Here is an 18,259-nt window from a genome sequence, read left to right as displayed (position 1 = left end):
TCTATTATCGAATATGGAATGCTGTATTGTTTGCTTTGTATTCTCAAAGGTCTCAGACAGTGTTGCCAAAGACTCAGGGAGATGGTGAGTCTATATCATCTGAGCCACTCAGTGACTTTTTTGGGATCACTGAGGACAGTCTCCTCACTAATGTCCAGGATTCCTTCAAAGAGTCGCTGAACAATGTCCTCTGTATCCAAAGAGAGGGCCAGGTAGACACTCAAAGTCTATCCCGGGTTATTGTTGGAGAAGTGTCAAAGAAGGTCAATTCCATAATCTCTATGGCCATCCAAACTCCCATCTCTGGGCGAATGTCCCCTGTCATTTTTGCCAGTGGTGGTGTCTCCAGCACCAAGGTGGTTGAGGAGATGGTGTCTGGCGTTTCCAACATACTTCAGATGTACATTAATGGGAAGAGTGTTGAGCAGAGTGTTGTTCTCAGAGAGGATGGTGTTGAGGTGGATATGACACATTTAACAGGACAGGTCATGACAGCCCTCAGTGGCACTGTTTTGAAATTCAGCAATAAGGAGGAAAATGATCCCGACAAGAGGGAACTGCTTTGTGTTGTTGCTGACCATATGAAGATGCTTGAATCTTGTAAAAGTGTTGAGGAGATGCTAAAACAAGGAGAGAGCAACCTCAATATCAAAGGTGCCAAATCTAGTCTTCGTCTGTCAACACTAAGTATGGACAGACTACTCACTGAGGAGTTTCAGACCAAGGCCACTGAATCGATCCGGGAGATCGTTAAAAGATTCAGGGGTTGTACATCATGTTGTTCTGGCACTACATCATCTAGTCCAACTCCTAGGATAGGTGAGATCGGAGACCTTATGGTTGACCCTGAGGCCTCTGAGTTGGTAAGTACCTTTGTTTCAGACATGGACAATCTTACCCAGTCTATCAGGGCATCCTGCTCTCCTGCACAGAGTGAGCAGATCCTTCTTGAAAACCATCAGAGTAAGATCTGGTCTTACACTGTTGGTTGCTACTACGACATGAAAAATACGCTGAAGAGACTTCTTACCTGTCCAGAAAAAGGTGATCTCTTAAGTACATTTGTGGAGAGCACAAAATATTCTTTCACAATGGTTCCAACTTTGTGGCTGGACGTCAGTCATTCCAGTAATGGTGAGGCTGACACATCGGACTCCATTTCTTGTAAACCACTTTTAATAACACCCTCGTCCATGAATGAACAAAAAGGACAAAGTGAGACCCCAAAACCTCTCTTGGCTCTCAAGAAGTATTTGCAAGACCAAGTCCTCCTTGACACCACAAAAGAGATTGCCAGCCAGGTTCTAGTCTTGTATAAGACTGAGGTGATGGAGAAGTTCTCATCTTCTGTTGGAGAGTTTGATTCTGAAGAGTCTCTGGAGGCCATTCTATTTGTGGATGGCATCATGTCTGACTTGAATGATTTCACCAGTTCTTGTTCCGCCTCACCATCTGAGTTGTTAGACAGTGAACAATGTCTCTCCGATCTCACTTTTCCACTTGGTCTGCAGGACAGCACCACCAACAGTGAATCTACCCAGAGTCTTCCAGTTATAAATATGACGAAACTCTCCTGTGTGTCTTTCCAGACAAAGGCTAGAAAGGCAGTAAGTGAAGCTCTAAGATCTGTCAACCCCTTTACAACCAGCTTACTGGGAGACTCTGAAACATCTAAATTGCTGGACACTTTTGTAACAGATGTGGAGACTATTGTTCAGTCCATGCAGGCACATGACTCTGAAAATGTCAGAATTTCAAAAGTGAGCACCCTTTCTGCTGCTCGTATTATATATCATAGATTTCGAGAAATGCTGAGGCGGTTTCTCACTCCCTGCCAAGACTCTGTAAAGGTCATCGATGGTGTTACACCAATACATGATGAGACTCTCAAACAGGCTCCCAGTGAAAGTTTAGATTCTCAGGTGACTTGTAATAGTGATTCTCTTGAAATCCAAGTGGACCTTCAAACCTGTACCAAGGAGGTCATTAGTCAGATCCTCACTGTGTATCACTCTGAGGAATCCATGGAGAAATGCCTCTCTAGCCTAAAAGGAGATACAGAAGACCTGTCCAAGTGTTTGGATGCCGTTGTTTCTCAGATTGACGTCCTTGCCGCCTCCAAATCATATTTATCTGTTGATAACTATGCTGTCAATACACAGGACAATTTGCATGGTAAGATCAACAATGATGAAGAGGAAGCATCCTCTAGAAGTCTTAAATCCACAGCCTTTGACAAACTATGTACTGAGGAGTTTCAAACTAAAGCCTCACATATAGCTGGTGGGATCCTTCGATCAGGGTTGGTTGGCATTGTAAATATCAGCCTTGATGGTAGAAGTGCAGACATTTGGGCAGAGTCCAGTAATGATGGTGATGATAGAGATCTCAAAATACTTCAGAAGAGTGGAACTCCATCTTTATTCACCTCTTCTCTGCACACCAATTCTGCAGCATCCAACATCGTCATAAGCATCACTAAAGACCTTAATAGCTTCACCCAGATGACTAAAATGTCTGATGCTTCAGTGTCTGGCCAATTAGAGAGATCCCTGTCAGCTTCAACCCTTCCTGTCAGTGTTCACAACGGGGCCAATGTGAAAGGAAAGATAATTTGGCCAGGCACTGTTAACCTGTTCAACAATGTGTTCACCAAGGTCAAGGACTTTTTTGTCCAACAACAACCGGTCCTCCTAGACAATATGGTTGAGGCCCCCAAACATGCCGAATCCATATGCAGAACAGCTACTTCTACACAAATGACTTACAGTGAACATGAAGGCAGCCAGACCAGCATGGTAAATTATTCCAAAGCCTTAATTAGTCAGACTCTGATGACAATCCAGAGGAGAGTGTCTATGTCAGAGAGGATGAGCACCTCAGAGAAAGGCCTCTTGACTCGTTCCATCGTGGGCTCCATGTTGGAGGATGTTGACATGGTGAGAACTGATGGACACGAGATACACCGGCCATCCTCCTCAAAGTCCTCCCTGTCCATCACCTCTGCTATGACCAGAGGGTCCCAGAGTGATTTTACAAATTCTCTTCCAGGGACTCCAGTCCCCAATGAGTGGCCTGTTGAAAGCTATTGTCCTATCATTAGGAGTTCGGTCATTGATATGAGTGACTCCTCAACTCATTCACAAGGGTCAACAAATTACACAAGGCAAACCATCTCTGCCATAGTTGACACTGTTATGGAGGTCATTCCAAGAGAAGATACGGAACACATAGCCACTGCAGATGATGTCACTTCTTTTACAAGAAGACTTGCGAGACTCAGCCCCAGGGACGGTCTTCAGAACTTCTCACATGAGCTCACTGACAAAGTTTATGAGCTCATAAAAAGTCACAACACCCCCCAGGCTCTTTTTGTGCCAGCTGGCAAGAGCGTGTCTGACTCTATTCTTTTGAAGCTGAAGACAGGATTGAATGCTTCTGAGGAATCCAGGGAGTTTCCATCTGACCTTGTGTACTCCTTTGCTGAGGAGTCAATAAAACGTCTGCTACAGCAGATTGTCTTCTGGCTTCCTCCACCATCACAAGGATCTGATTTCTGCCAAACTATCGTCTCTGATGGTTCTCTGCAGGACACAAGCCGGCTTATCCCGAGCTCTTCTGCCATCTCCATTAGTTCCTCACCGGTTTACTGTGACACAAAGAGCCTTTTCACCAATATAATGGTCAATCAGGTCATGGATACCTGTTCTGTGGCCTCCAATTCATCAGAAGAATTATCAGAGTTGATGAACATAATCAATGGGTTGTCCCCAACTGATGCTGGAACACTTGACTCTGACAGACCGGCTCTCATGACCCCTAGCCGTCAGTCTAGTGCCAAATCATTGCCTAGACCCTCTCTGTCTGGCAGCAGCACACACAACGGTGGAACTGTGGATATTCAAGTTTTAGGAGAGGTGGAATCCAAGATGGACAACAAAGATATGGAGATGTCTAGTGTCTCTGTGCATCCATCAACTCCATCAGCCATGGACTCTGATACACATGCATCATTTGACTCCACTAGCAATGACTACACCTCTTTGGTACTTTTACTGATTGTTAGATTGCTGACAATGATCACCCCTATCACATTACGGGAATCCTCTGACATTGGTGAAACATCAAGAGTTCTCACAAAGAGGATTCTGTCTGAGTTCTGTGGCACCTCAGGCCTTGAACCAACTCAAGCCTACCCCCAGAATCTGAAAATCAAAAAGATTTTCAAGGCTGTCTACAAGGGGCTTCTTCAAGAATTCGGGTCAGAGAAGATGCTCCAGCTTGCAATGAAGTCAACGGATTATGCATTTGACGATGCCCTGGTCAAATCATTAACTAGGGAACTACTAACTAAATGCAATGAGGCTAGCTCTTCACCTCCCTCCATGACCCAGTTGTCATCACACAATGCACTTGGCAGTGACGAGGTAGGTAATTCTGGGCTTCCAACAACTGGTAGAAAGGACAAGAAGAGAGGAAGATTCAGCGCTCTCTGTGGACTCAACCCAAAGGTACATATGTCATCAAAATACAAATTATAAAGATGATTTTTATTCATTACGTACAGTATGATGGTAAACACTGATACCTTTTGTGTGCAATTTCTCCTACTGTACAAATGACTGTTTGTTACCCAGTGTACAAAGAAGGTCAACAAGAAGAACCACTGCACTCCAACACCTTCCCAGAACCAGACCCCTGCCGTCAGTGAAACAGGTAAGTCAATACACTCAAATGTGTACTGAACAAAAATATAAACGCAACATGCAACAATTTCAAAGATTTTATTGAGTTACAGTTCATATAAGGAAATCAGTCAATTGAAATACGTTCATTAGGCCCTTATCTATGGATTTCACATGACTGGGAACACAGATATGCATCTGTTCATCACAGATACCTTAAAAAAGGTAGGGGCGTGGATCAGAAAACCAGTCAGTATCTGGTGTGATCACCATTTGCCTCATGCAGCGTGACACTTCTCCTTCGCATATAGTTGATCAGGCTGTTGACTGTTGATTGTGGAATGTTGTCCCACTCCTCTTCAATAGCTGTGTGAAGTTGTTGAATATTGATCTCGTGACGGTATCTCTGTGCATTCAAATTGCCATTGATAAAATGCAATTGTGTTCGTTGTCCGTAGCTTATGCCTGGCCACACCATAACCCTACAGCCAACACGACGCCATATACGTGGTCTGTGGTTGTGAGGCCGGTTGGACATACTGCCAAATTCTCTAAAACGACATTGAAGGTGGCTTATGGTAAAGAAATAAACATTCAATTCTCTGGCCACAGCTCTGGTGGACATTCCTGCAGTCAGCATGCCAATTGCACGCTCCCTCAAAACTAGACAACCAGCGTTTTTCCTTGCTCCTATTTTCCCCAGCCTCTGTCTCTGAGACATCTGTGGCATTGTGTTGTGTGACAAAACTGCACATTTTAGCGTGGCCTTTTATTGTCTCCAGCACGAGTTGCACCTTTGTAATGATCATGCTTTTAACCCACAAGAGTCTAAGCCCTGTCTAGACCGAGGGTTTTATATCGGACTTACTGCTATTAGCCCATACAAACGCATTGAATAACAGATTCACTACATGGAACTGAAGTGTCTGTCCTAAATCTGAGAGATATAAGAAAGTTGACGAATATATATATATATTTATATGTATATCTATTTTTTGCATGTTTTTAACCCCTTCTTTTTGGCACTAAACAGTCTAAGCCCTGGGTTAAATAGGCGGATTGAGACTGCTAGGCTACCTGCCGCCCTACATTTCTAAATTATGTAGAATATTACAATTTAAATAATAATAATGCAATACTAATTCTTCACACTAACTAGGGTCAGTTAAAGAAAATGTTATGTTTACATTATGTTTTTCAGCAATTGTCAATGATCAAGAATCCTGCCGAACAGAGAGTGTATGCTCCACCAAGAAGAAACCAAGGAAGCATTCGCTCATTTCCAGGATGTTTTCAGCTATAGGCAAAGCCTTGTCCAGTCCCTTTACTTCCTGCTATAAAAGGAAGACCACATAATCTATCTTTCATAATAAATATTTGAAATAAACATAATTGCATTAATTCTTCATGTTGAGTGTTTTTCATTATATATTATTGGATAATATAAAGTGTAGTAGTAGTAGTAGTAGAAGTTGTATAGTTGACTATATTACTTTTACTCTTAAGATACATTAAAAAAATAAGAATAGTGTGCACTTCTAGGTACAGTTGAAGTCTGATGTTTACATACACCTTAGCCAAATACATTTAAACTCAGTTTTTAACAATTCCTGACATTTAATCCTAGTAAAAATTCCCTGTCTTAGGTAAGTTAGGATCACCATTTTATTTTAAGAATGTGAAATGTTAGAATAATAGTAGAGAGAATGATTTATTTCAGCTTTTATTTCTTTCATCACGTTCCCAGTGGGTTTACATACACTCAATTAGTATTTGGTAGCATTGCCTTTAAATTGGTTAACTTGGGTCAAAAGTTTCGGGTGGCTTTCCTCAAGCTTCCCACAATAAGTTGACTGAATTTTGGCCCATTCCTCCTGACAGAGCTGGTGTAAATGAGTCAGGTTTGTAGGCCTCCTTGCTCGCACACGCTTTTCAGTTCTGCCCACAAATTTTCTATAGGATTGAGATCAGGGCTTTGTGATGGCCAATCCAATACCTTGACTTTGTTGTCTTTAAGTCATTTTGCTACAACTTTGGAAGTATGCTTGGGGTTATTGTCCATTTGGAATACCCAATTGCGACCAAGCTTTAACTTCCTGACTGATGTCTTGAGATGTTTCTTCAATATATCCACATAATTTCCCCCCCTCATGATGCCATCTATTTTGTGAAGTGCACGTGAAAAACGAGTTTTAATGACTCCAACTTATGTTAAGCGGAGCGACACAGGGGAACCCAGGAGCAGACTCAGATGAGGAAACAGAGATGAATGAAACAAAATATTTATTGTCACACGGAGAAATGGAGTGCAGATCCGGGGAAGCTCGGATGAGTTGCAAAAAAAACAGATGTGGAGACAGGTTGGAGTTGGCTGAGTAGAACAGGGTAAACAGGTCCTGAGGGGAATCCAAGGTAGTGGTGGTGAGTAAAATCCAGAGCAAGGTAGTTGGGTGGTGAGATGTGGAACAGGAGACAGGAGCCAGAGACAGAGCGGTAACTGCAATGAGAGGATAAATGGTGTCAGGCAGGGAAACAGGCACAGCAGAGTAACAGGATCTTGAATAATCATAAATGGCTAGACTATATATAGAATACATATATGGCAGCTCTGCTTCTAGCTCCTAAGCAACTTTGCAGTATTTGCAGTGTGTTATTCCTTACATTATTAGGTCATAATTTTTTGTGTGTTATTACATACAGCCGGAAATAACTTTTGGATGTCAGAGTGGCGGTAACTCAACAGCATTACAACCAGGAATTTTATTTATTCCCGAGGCTGCTCCAAAACACAGCTGGCGGGGAAGAGGTATTCGGAGTGGACTTCTAGTCCGAGTCAGGAGGCGTGCACACCATCCACCGCTTCCAAGTATATTATTTGCAAATGTTCAGTGTCTGGATAATAAAGTAGACGAGCTCAGGGCGAGGATCTCCTTCTAGAGAGACATCAGGGATTGTAACATACTCTGTTTCACGGAAACATGGCTCTCTCGGGATATACTGTCCCCGTCCATACAGCCAGCTGGGTTCTCACTACCAGGGTTGGGTAGGTTACTTTCTAAATGTAATCCGTTAGTTACTAGTTACCTGTCCAAATTTCCAATCTTAACCTGCTATAAGCTACTTTTGTGTCAGCAAGTCTCCCCAGTGAAAAATGTCCATATCCACCACTCCATCTCTCATGTACAGACCTTTCAAGTAGCTGCACTTAACACCTCACTGATACTGATTGTGTAAGCTACAAACCCAAATTGTCTAAGGAAATGTAGCTAACAGTAATAACATTGCAGACATATTCAGAAATCTGGGCTGATGGAATCATTGTTATGCATATCTACTGGCCATAATTTCTGCTTGAGGTCCTGCCCCTCCCCCACTGCAAAGTGCACAAAAGTATCAAACTATCAAATGTTTCATAGGTCAACACAGTCCCCCCCCGTCCTTTGTATATTATTTATATATACTTGTGTTCCCACATGTACTTCCTGTATTGATTTGTTGTTAATATTTTTTTTTTTATATATAATAATAATAAAAGATACAGTTCCCCCCTCCCCCATGTTGCAGCATAAATCTCTGCCCAAGGTTGCCATGTACACTATTTTGTGGTTTATTTATGTACTTTGAAAACTTTGCCGCAGGTGAAAGGTTTTGGTCGCTAGGTGGAAGTTGTTATACTACTTCTATATTGCAACGCTACCAACATGGCATTTTAAAAAATTCATTCATTTCCATGTATTCTGCTAAAATTGTGCTAGTGAAGGTGGGTTTTGAAGGCTGGTTTTGAGCAGACTCCTAGAAATTTGAAATTGACCTAGCAAGCCTGTCCCTGCCTGAGCGTGATCACCACTGAAGTAGCTGTGCAGCACGTTTTTAAGGAAGAGGAGGATCGTTGCAGATGTTTGCATTCATGCAAGAAGGTAAGCTATTAACTAAACTGTTAACCAATATTTTTGCTAAAATTGTATTTGATGTATTGACAAGCAATGCATGTTCCCGTTGTCTTTATTTTTAATGAATTAATGTCAGTCATGTATGTCTTTCGGTGGAATCCAACATGCATTGACGATGTCTGTAAGCCGCATTGTGTCAGATATACTGCGTCATGACAGATTGAAATTGGTAGGTTTATCCAAACAATTCATCAATGTGCAATTGTTACTTTGCATGTTTCTACCTTATAGTTATTTGCGGCTTGCTAACGGTTAGTGTGCTAGCTAACGGTTAGCATGCTACCCATGCTAGTTAAAAAAAAAAATTATGCTAGCTATGGTGGCAAGCTAGCTAATAAGTTTAGCATAATTGGTAAACGTGTCTTTGATTCAGAATACATGATTGTGGTTAACACAATGTTACATGCATTGGAAAATAATATTGCTATAGTGTAACAAGCTAACGTAAACTCACCCCATTCCGTACAAATGTGCGCAACCGCAACATTCAAACGAGGCTACAAAGAAAACTAATGGGAATGTAGCGACTGTGTTGACTTCAAAATCGGGAGTGTGAACTAGCTTTCTATTCAAGCGTTGATCGACATGGTAATGGCTCTATAGTATTGGAGAAAAGTAGAAAAAACGTCATGTCGTAACGTACAGCACGCATAAAGCAACTATTTCTGTCTTACAATCTCTCTCCACCAGGTGTAGCACTTCTCTCATCGTTTAAAAACAAGAAATGGACAGTGACGGGGGTAAGGGGGGGATACCTAGTCATTTTTTTGCGTCATCATTGCATGAGCTCATCATTCTCAAAGCCGCTGTTTACTTCTAAGATCACTTTAGCACCGCCCTAAAAACCAGATTCAAATTCGACACAAACCTTCAAATAGGTATGTAATGACACATTATATAAACTCTTTATAGTGTTTTATTTACATTTTAGAGGCGATAAGGTGATAAGTTGGACAGATCGAGTGAAAAAAGCAATTTTCCCACACAACTTCTCACTATCACGCATTAGTTTCGCTTCCCAACCCGCCATTTTTAAAAAGACCCGACGGGGCTCATTGCCTGCTTGAATTATGCAGAAACGGGCAGCGTTTAGGTCATGTAATTGATTCTGTTGGAAAGGGGAGAAATTGTGCTTTACAATGGTATTGACATTACAGTTGATCTGGAAGTATGAGTTTTTTTGGGGGCGGTAAAATAAGGGCAATTGTACGGACCAAGGCGATGTACGAGTTTACGTGAGTTTACGTTAGCAAGAAAAGCCAGTTCCTTTTCATCTGTTTTGTCAAGTCATAAGCCTGCATGTATGTTAAAATATTTAAATCCCCATTAAGTTGCGCCCGTTTTTTTTATAGCCCTTTCTTACCCAAATACCGTTTTTTACATTGAAATAATTCAGATGAAAATAAGAAATATGTTAAACTAATTAAGAAATAAGTGACCAGATTTTTTTATTGAAAACCATGGACATTAGTTTTGGGTGGGGGGAAGGGCGTGGTGCGGTTCCTAGTTCTTTCTTTTTTTGCACATAAAAGAGTGAAACACCACAACAGGAATAAGGGTTGTGGAAAGTGTCAAATTTGGTAGGACTGTGACAATTTACTGTCTTGAAAAAATATATACAAATACAAATGTGACAATTTACTGTCTTGAAAAAAGATATACGTATACAAATACAAATACCTAGGTGTCTGGTTAGACTGTAAAGTCTCCTTCCAGACTCACATCAAACATTTCCAATCCAAAGTTAAATCTAGAATTGGCTTCCTATTTCGCAACAAAGCATCCTTCACTCATGCTGCCAAACATACCCTCGTAAAACTGACCATCCTACCGATCCTCGACTTCGGCGATGTCATTTACAAAATAGCCTCCAATACCCTACTCAATAAATTGGATGCAGTCTATCACAGTGCCATCCGTTTTGTCACCAAAGCCCCATATACTACCCACCACTGCGACCTGTACGCTCTCGTTGGCTGGCCCTCGCTTCATACTCGTCGCCAAACCCACTGGCTCCAGGTCATCTACAAGACCCTGCTAGGTAAAGTCCCCCCTTATCTCAGCTCACTGGTCACCATAGCAGCACCCACCTGTAGCACGCGCTCCAGCAGGTATATCTCTCTGGTCACCTATAAGGGATTTGCGTCAATTCAAATCTGGTATCAGGACAAAATGTGATTCAGAGTCACCGAATATACTTTAAGTATTTTTATTAAACTCAAGCGATAAATGGTAAATGCAATTTTCGTATATACGGGTTCAATGTATCATCACGCAGGATAAGACAGAGAACTGGCAGGATGTAAGCAAACAGCTGTTCTTATACTGTGACAGACTAGTTCCAACCCGTCTGTTGGCCTATCACAGTAGAGGCTGAGCATGGTTTAAACTCTGCTCAGCCTATCGCCGGCGCTCAGGCTAGTCCTAGCCTCTTTGCGCTCTTTGGTGTCCCGGCGCTGTTGCTGTGTAGATTACGCTCCCTCACCCCAGAGACTGAGGTCAGACAGCTCTGCAACATTGTCTGCGCTATGCACACTGTTCTCGCTCAAGGCTAACCACAGCTTCCCAGCACACTTATCTGGGGCTAACTGTTACTTCCAGCACACACACACAGACACCCAGGCCAACAGTTGCTAATATTCAATCACATGTGATATAGCATTGGGTTATAGTGCAATAAACACAAATCCTAACACACCCCCAAAACCAATTCCTCCTTTGGCCGCCTCTCCTTCCAGTTCTCTGCTGCCAATGACTGGAACGAACTTCAAAAATCTCTGAAACTGGAAACACTTATCTCCCTCACTAGCTTTAAGCACCAGCTGTCAGAGCAGCTCACAGATTACTGCATCTGTACATAGCCCATCTATAATTTAGCCCAAACAACTACCTCTTCCCCTACTGTATTTATTTATTTGGCCCCTTTGCACCCCATTATTTCTATTTCTACTTTGCACATTCTTCCACTGCAAATCTACCATTCCAGTGTTTTACTTGCTATATTGTATTTACTTCGCCACAATGGCCTTTTTTTGCCTTTACCTCCCTTATCTCACCTCATTTGCTCACATTGTATATAGACTTATTTTTCTACTGTATTATTGACTGTATGTTTGTTTTACTCCATGTGTAACTCTGTTTTGTTGTATGTGTTGAACTGTTTTGCTTTATCTTGGCCAGGTCGCAAAACAGCCAATGACCAAGGGAAAGCTGGGACAAGAGAGAGGCTCACACGTTAGCATGTTTCCTGCTGCCTTCAGTCAGTGCATTTTCTTTCTGTAGTGTCAACGTATGGTACTGTGCTGGTCCAGATCAATCCTGTCTTCATCAGTTAGTGTATTTCCAACCATGCCAGCACAGAACGGTTCAGTTTGGATTGTACACAAGTCAAGACATTAGATCTGGAACTAGTGTGTCAGGATAGATGATAACACAGAAGGATTACCACGCTTTACATTGTTTTACCTGGGGGAGGGAACTTAATTTAATAAGTATTGCTTTTATTAGAAGGTTTACATTGCAAACAATTTGATGGGCTTAGATTCCATACAGATTGAGTCTGCCTTGATGTCAGCATTGCACATTCTTCTCTCACATCCTTATCTATATAGTTATTTAGTTGGAATTGTTAGTTTAATCTCAACACACTCTCTGCAGATACAGCTGCAACCTTGTAGAGTTAATACAGAGATGTTCAAGTACTGTATTGTACTCAACCTTTATTTCATGTAGTCATTCATAATGTCATCTCTTTCCAAAGGGGCCAAAGGAACAAAAAGGTATTGGTCGACAATAGAGGTGGATGCAGTTGAAGATTCCTTGATGAATTTTATCCGAATGGGAAAATTGCCTGGAAAACAAGACTGTGGGAAATGCATTACTGCTTCTGGCCAAGCGCTAGTAAACAGGGACTGGAGAGCAGTAAAGTTCTATGTACACAACAGAATAGTTGCAGATCAGAGAAAATAAGTGTATGAGATGCTTCTGGCTATCTTGGTGTACCTCTGACAATTTAATGGGACTTACTTGACTTAAGCTCATAGGCAGTTGACGAATGTCCTCCATCTCACTCTGTTCGGGGGGAAGTTTTTCCAGGTGGGTTGTTCACTTTTGGAGTGACTAAGGTCTCAAGAATACAAAGCCTTCTGACTTTGAATGATACAGAAAAATATATATTTTTTTCTAAACTATTAATCTGTTTCTTGGATATAATGACTCCATTACTGAAATGGTTGTTCCAGTTTAAATACTTTACAGAAGAACTACACTACAGCCGTTGAGTTGCCATCCGTGTTGCATCATTGTGGCATCTACATGCAATATTTTCAGTCATAAAATAGAATGAATGCATCAAATATCGAGAATTTAAACGTGTTAATTATTTTACGCTTCCATTAGGTACAACGTAGGCAGTTGGATAGCTTTTATAGATTTTATAGGAGGCATTCTCTCGATGGCTGAGTGGCTGCTGCGAACATACAGACTCAATCTCTAGCGACTTTAATAATGAATAATTGGATGTAATAAATGTATCACTAGTCACTTAAACAATACCACTTTATATAATGTTTACATACCCTACATTACTCATCTCATATGTATATACTGTACTCTATACCATCTACTGCATCTTGCCAATGCCGTTCGGGCCATCGCTCATCCATATATTTATATGCACATATTCGTATTCATTCCTTTACACTTGTGTGTATAAGGTAGTTGTTGTGAAATTGTTACATTACTTGTTAGATATCACTGCACGGTCGGAACTAGAAGCACAAGCATTTCGCCGCACTCGCAGTAACGTCTGCTAACCATGTGTATGTGACCAATACAATTTGATTTGATTTGATTTGCAATGTGCGGTCTCAAGTAGTTGGTAAAATTACAATTGAACTTTTTTCAAGAAGTCAGCAACTTTAGGTGATTTCCTCATAATAGATTTTTCTTCTAACTCATGAGTGTAATTTCTGTGCTTCTATGATGTCTGGAAAGCATGGTCCTCAAAAGGTATGTATTTGTGAGGAGTCCTAAATTGGTTAAAAATACAAGACTGTGTGTGTGTGTGTGTGTGTGTGTTAATATTTGGTGTATTCGAGTGGTCCATGCACGTGTGTGTACAGTATTGATCTGAGCTGTGATGCAGGCTGAGGGGACATTGACCCTGGCTGTGAAAGACAGACCACACAAACCTTTAGTTTTCGTGACATAGCCAGTAGAATTCCGCTGGATCTGTTCAATAGGCAGTTACAGTATGTTTATGTCAGATTGCATATCATGGTTATAAAGGTCATATGTATATTAATTGTGCAATATATAGTACATGAGGTCACAAGTCAGTATACCATTGAGATTGTGTGATAACACTTTGTTACCAATTCTTTCAATTCAATTAATTCATTTTATTAGTGAATTTCGCTCAGCTACTCTTACAGTCAAAGGGTAAACCAGTTCTCTTATTTATAGCTTAAGAATGCATCATATTTATTTCCATATGTACTGCATAGACTGTGCCGTAGACTGTATTGTTTGCCTGACACGCTGTGTGTGCACGTGCATGTTTGTGTGTGTGTTGGGGGGGATTCGGGATTGTTGTCTTGCAGTAAGCTACACTTAACAGCAGCTCAGAACGACTAGGGAATCTAATTATTTCACAAATGTTCCATTTTGTCTCCTAAAACGTCATCAGGCCACATCAATTGGCCACATTTGCATATGTATGTCAGCCAAGGCCTTTGGTGTCCTGCTGCTCTACTTTTGGGGCTGTTGTTTTTCTCTCAATGTTTTCACTCAAACATGCTTGAAACTGAACTGTTGAATAGGTATCAGCAGTAGTAGCCCTGTGTTACCTATGACTTTTTAATAAATGTGCTTTTCCTCTCGTGGGTCCATATCAGTCTATGCGTGGGTCCCATACCAGGGTTGGGGTCAATTTGAATTGAAGTAAATTCAGGAAGTGATTAGAATTTACATTCAAAAAGCTTCTCTGTTTCATTTTGTTGACAAGTAATTGCCTTTTTCAATTATTGAATTGGAATGTGTTAATTTAATTGGAATTCCTGAATTGACTGACTTTACCCAACCCTGTTCCATGTACTTTTATTTTGTTATTAGCTTCTTTTAGCATCAGCTGTTACTTCAAATATCTATTGTATGTTGTTTTGTCATGTCTATATGCTTGGACTTCAGTTGAAGTCCATAACTACTATTTCGCTGAGGATGTTTTTAAGTGTAGCCCTATGAGATGTTGTCAGTTAATGTGCGGTGCAAAGCATTCACAAGCCTCTGTCACTATGGAGGGAAGCTAGCTGCAGCTAGCCTAGCAGCTAACATTAACCTGCTTGCTAGGCTTGGGCGGTATACCGTATATACCGTATACCGGGGTATTTGGAAATAGTCACGGGATGGTTTTTCAATACCATCAATACCGTTGAAACTATTTATTTACTATTTACTATTTTAATATTTGTAGGTACTTTTTAAGTAAATATTTGCAGTCCGCTTGTGCAATACGTTAGGAGATAAAGAAGATTGCGTTCTTCATTTCACCTGTCACCTTATTTTTCATTATGAAGCTTACCAGTAGTCCCCAGTCACATGTTGTTTGTTTACAAACACACAATGACAAGAGACTTTGTGAGTCACTCACTGTTGTGCAACACGCGCCAGGTGATCTAGTTACAGTTTGGAATTCACAACTAAATGTTTGCCAGCTAGATCTCTTATAACTATTACGTTAACTGTCAAAATGTGCTAAATGCTCTGCAGTTGGGCATTTGGTTTGCTAATTTAGTAGCTAGTTTCTAGCTAAGTGGTTACATTCTTGCAAAATAAAGCTTCTCTTGGTAACAGCAGATAATCCCTTCCTGGATCAAGAGCCTTGCTGTCGAATATTTGTTTTGTGCATGCAGAAAACAGAGTAGAATTTCTGAGTTACTTGTATAACTTTGTGAGCTGGGATATCTATCCTCCAAATAGTTTGTCAGAGACTGAAAACAGAGTAGAATTTCTGAGTTACTTGTATAACTTTGTGAGCTGGGATATCTATCCTCCAAATAGTTTGTCAGAGACTGGATAAAATGTTCGCAATGCACTTGTTAGCATTTCGCTTGCATTCGCTATGGAATTTTAAATGTACTTGTTAACATTGCTAACTTTTGGATTACAGAGGCTCAGTGGGGTTGGAAAACAGCGCCCCTTATGTTCAGTGCCTATATTACCGAATATCCTGGGGTGTCACGAGGTCGGTATGACAATCTGGAGATTGCCCAAGCCTACTTGATTGCTAATGCTAATTGACCAAATCATCAGTCCTGCTTAATCGATCCTATTTATTTGTAGTGGAATTTGATTTTTTTTTTCTCTGCTGCTACTCATGTTTTACAGAAACACGTTTGAGTGGGTTTTCTACAGTCTGGCCCATGTTGACAAAATATGGAGAATGCATAGGCTGCAAACCAGCACGACTATCACGCATCAACTATCGACGAGTTTCACTCACTTTTGCAGTTTGGAGTTAGGTTGATGTTAGAGGCTACTGGAGGAAGTTATGGGGCTTACTTGAACTCTTTAAGGCAGTCCTTCTCAAATAGTGGGGCGCGCCCCCCTGACGTGTGACCCCGGGGAACATGCTTTTTTTTGCCGCAGAGAGTAGTTTTTTTTTTCACCGAACAAGAGCACAGAGGACAGAGGAGGAGATATGAAGTGCAGATAACAAACCCTTAAGAGACACCATGGAAAAATATTTAACAGGGATGAAAAGAAAGGCAGAGAGAGACGGAGATAATGAGACAAACGTAAGTCTCCCGAAAGCTAAGACGAGGAAATATGACGAAAGCGTATGTAGCGCTTGGCTTCACTGTGACTACGGTGGGAGACGAGGAAAGACCGGTATGTTTACTGTGTCTAAAAATGTTGGCAGCGGACAGCATGAAGCCAAATAAATTTAGGGGTCACTTAAAGACATTACAACCCAATCACGCTGATAAGCCGCTTGAGTTTTTTCAGCAAAAACGTGCTGAATATTGCCAACAATCGTCCCGCTTTGTGAATGCTACTTCAGTAAACCAGTGAGCACTGTTAGCATCATATAAGGTGGCGTACCAAATTGCTCAGTGCAAAAAAAACCACTCCATAGCAGAGGAGCTGATACTGCCTGCAGCATTAGACATGGTCTCTGTCATGCTGGATGACGCAAGTGCTGCAAAAATAAAAAACTATCCCTCTGTCCAATGACACTGTCGCCAGACGTATAAATGACATTGCTAACGATCTTAACTTTTACTTGGTACTCATCCCGGATCTGGGAGCACCCCCCACAGTAAAAAAGCTGACTAGCATAGCCTAGCATAGCGTCACAAGTAAATACTAGCATCTAAATATCATTAAATCACAAGTCCAAGACACCAGATGAAAGATACAGATCTTGTGAATCCAGCCATCATTTCTGATTTTTAAAATGTTTTACAGGGAAGACACAATATGTAAATCTATTAGCTAACCACGATAGCAAAAGACACAACTTTTTTTCCCCACCATTTCTTTCCTGCATCAGTAGCTATCACTAATTCGACTAAATAAAGATATATATAGCCACTAACCAAGAAACAACATCATAAGATGACAGTCTGATAACATATTTATGGTATAGCATATATATATTTTTTAAATGTGCATATTTCAGGTATAAATCACAGTTCTACATTGCAGCTGCAATCTGAAATAGCGTTGGAAGCAGCCGGAATAATTACAGAGACCGACGTCAATTACCAAAATACTCATCCTAAAACATTTCTGAAAAATACACAGCATACAGCAATCGAAAGACACAGATCTTGTGAATCCAGACAATATTTCAGATTTTCTAAGTGTTTTACAGCGAAAACACAATATATCGTTATATTAGCATACCACATGAGCTAACATCACCCCAGCATTGAATCAATGCAAAAGGGGCGATAACGTTATCGCCACCAAAATATATTAATTTTTTCACTAACCTTCTCAGAATTCTTCAGATGACAGTCCTGTAACATCATATTACACAATGCATATAGAGTTTGTTCGAAAATGTGCATATTTAGCATCACAAATCGTGGTTATGCAATGTAATCTGTCAAAACATGGCATGCATTCTGGCCGGCGCCATCTTGGAAAGGCACCTATGTTTACGATTATTTATCGATTAGATTGACTAAAAAAATACAGGTTGGACAGCTAATGAAAGATGCATTGGTTATTAATGCAACCGCTGATTTAGATTTTTCAAATTAACGTTACAAGACATACATTGTGAGTTACAGCCAGACTAGTGCCGCAAAAAATGGCCGACAACTGCGTTTACATTTTTCCACATAAATACGGAATAAAATCATAAATAACTCTTACTTTTGGACGAGCTTCCATCAGTATCTTGGGCAATGTGTCCTTTGTCCAAAATAATCGTTGCTTTGTTGTAAAACGACCTCTTCAACTTCGGAACTAGCAGCTAACGATAGCTACACGGCACACACATGTCCAAATCCTCAAACGCAATACTAAGGAAATTCCGAAAAATAGCAATATACTCGCATAAACTGATATAAATCGGTTTCAAATAACTTCGTTATGATGTTTCTAACACCT

Source organism: Salvelinus namaycush, chromosome 19, assembly GCF_016432855.1.
Source record: "Salvelinus namaycush isolate Seneca chromosome 19, SaNama_1.0, whole genome shotgun sequence".
NCBI classification, from domain to species: Eukaryota; Metazoa; Chordata; class Actinopteri; order Salmoniformes; family Salmonidae; genus Salvelinus; species Salvelinus namaycush.
This window is presented reverse-complemented; position numbering follows the sequence as displayed.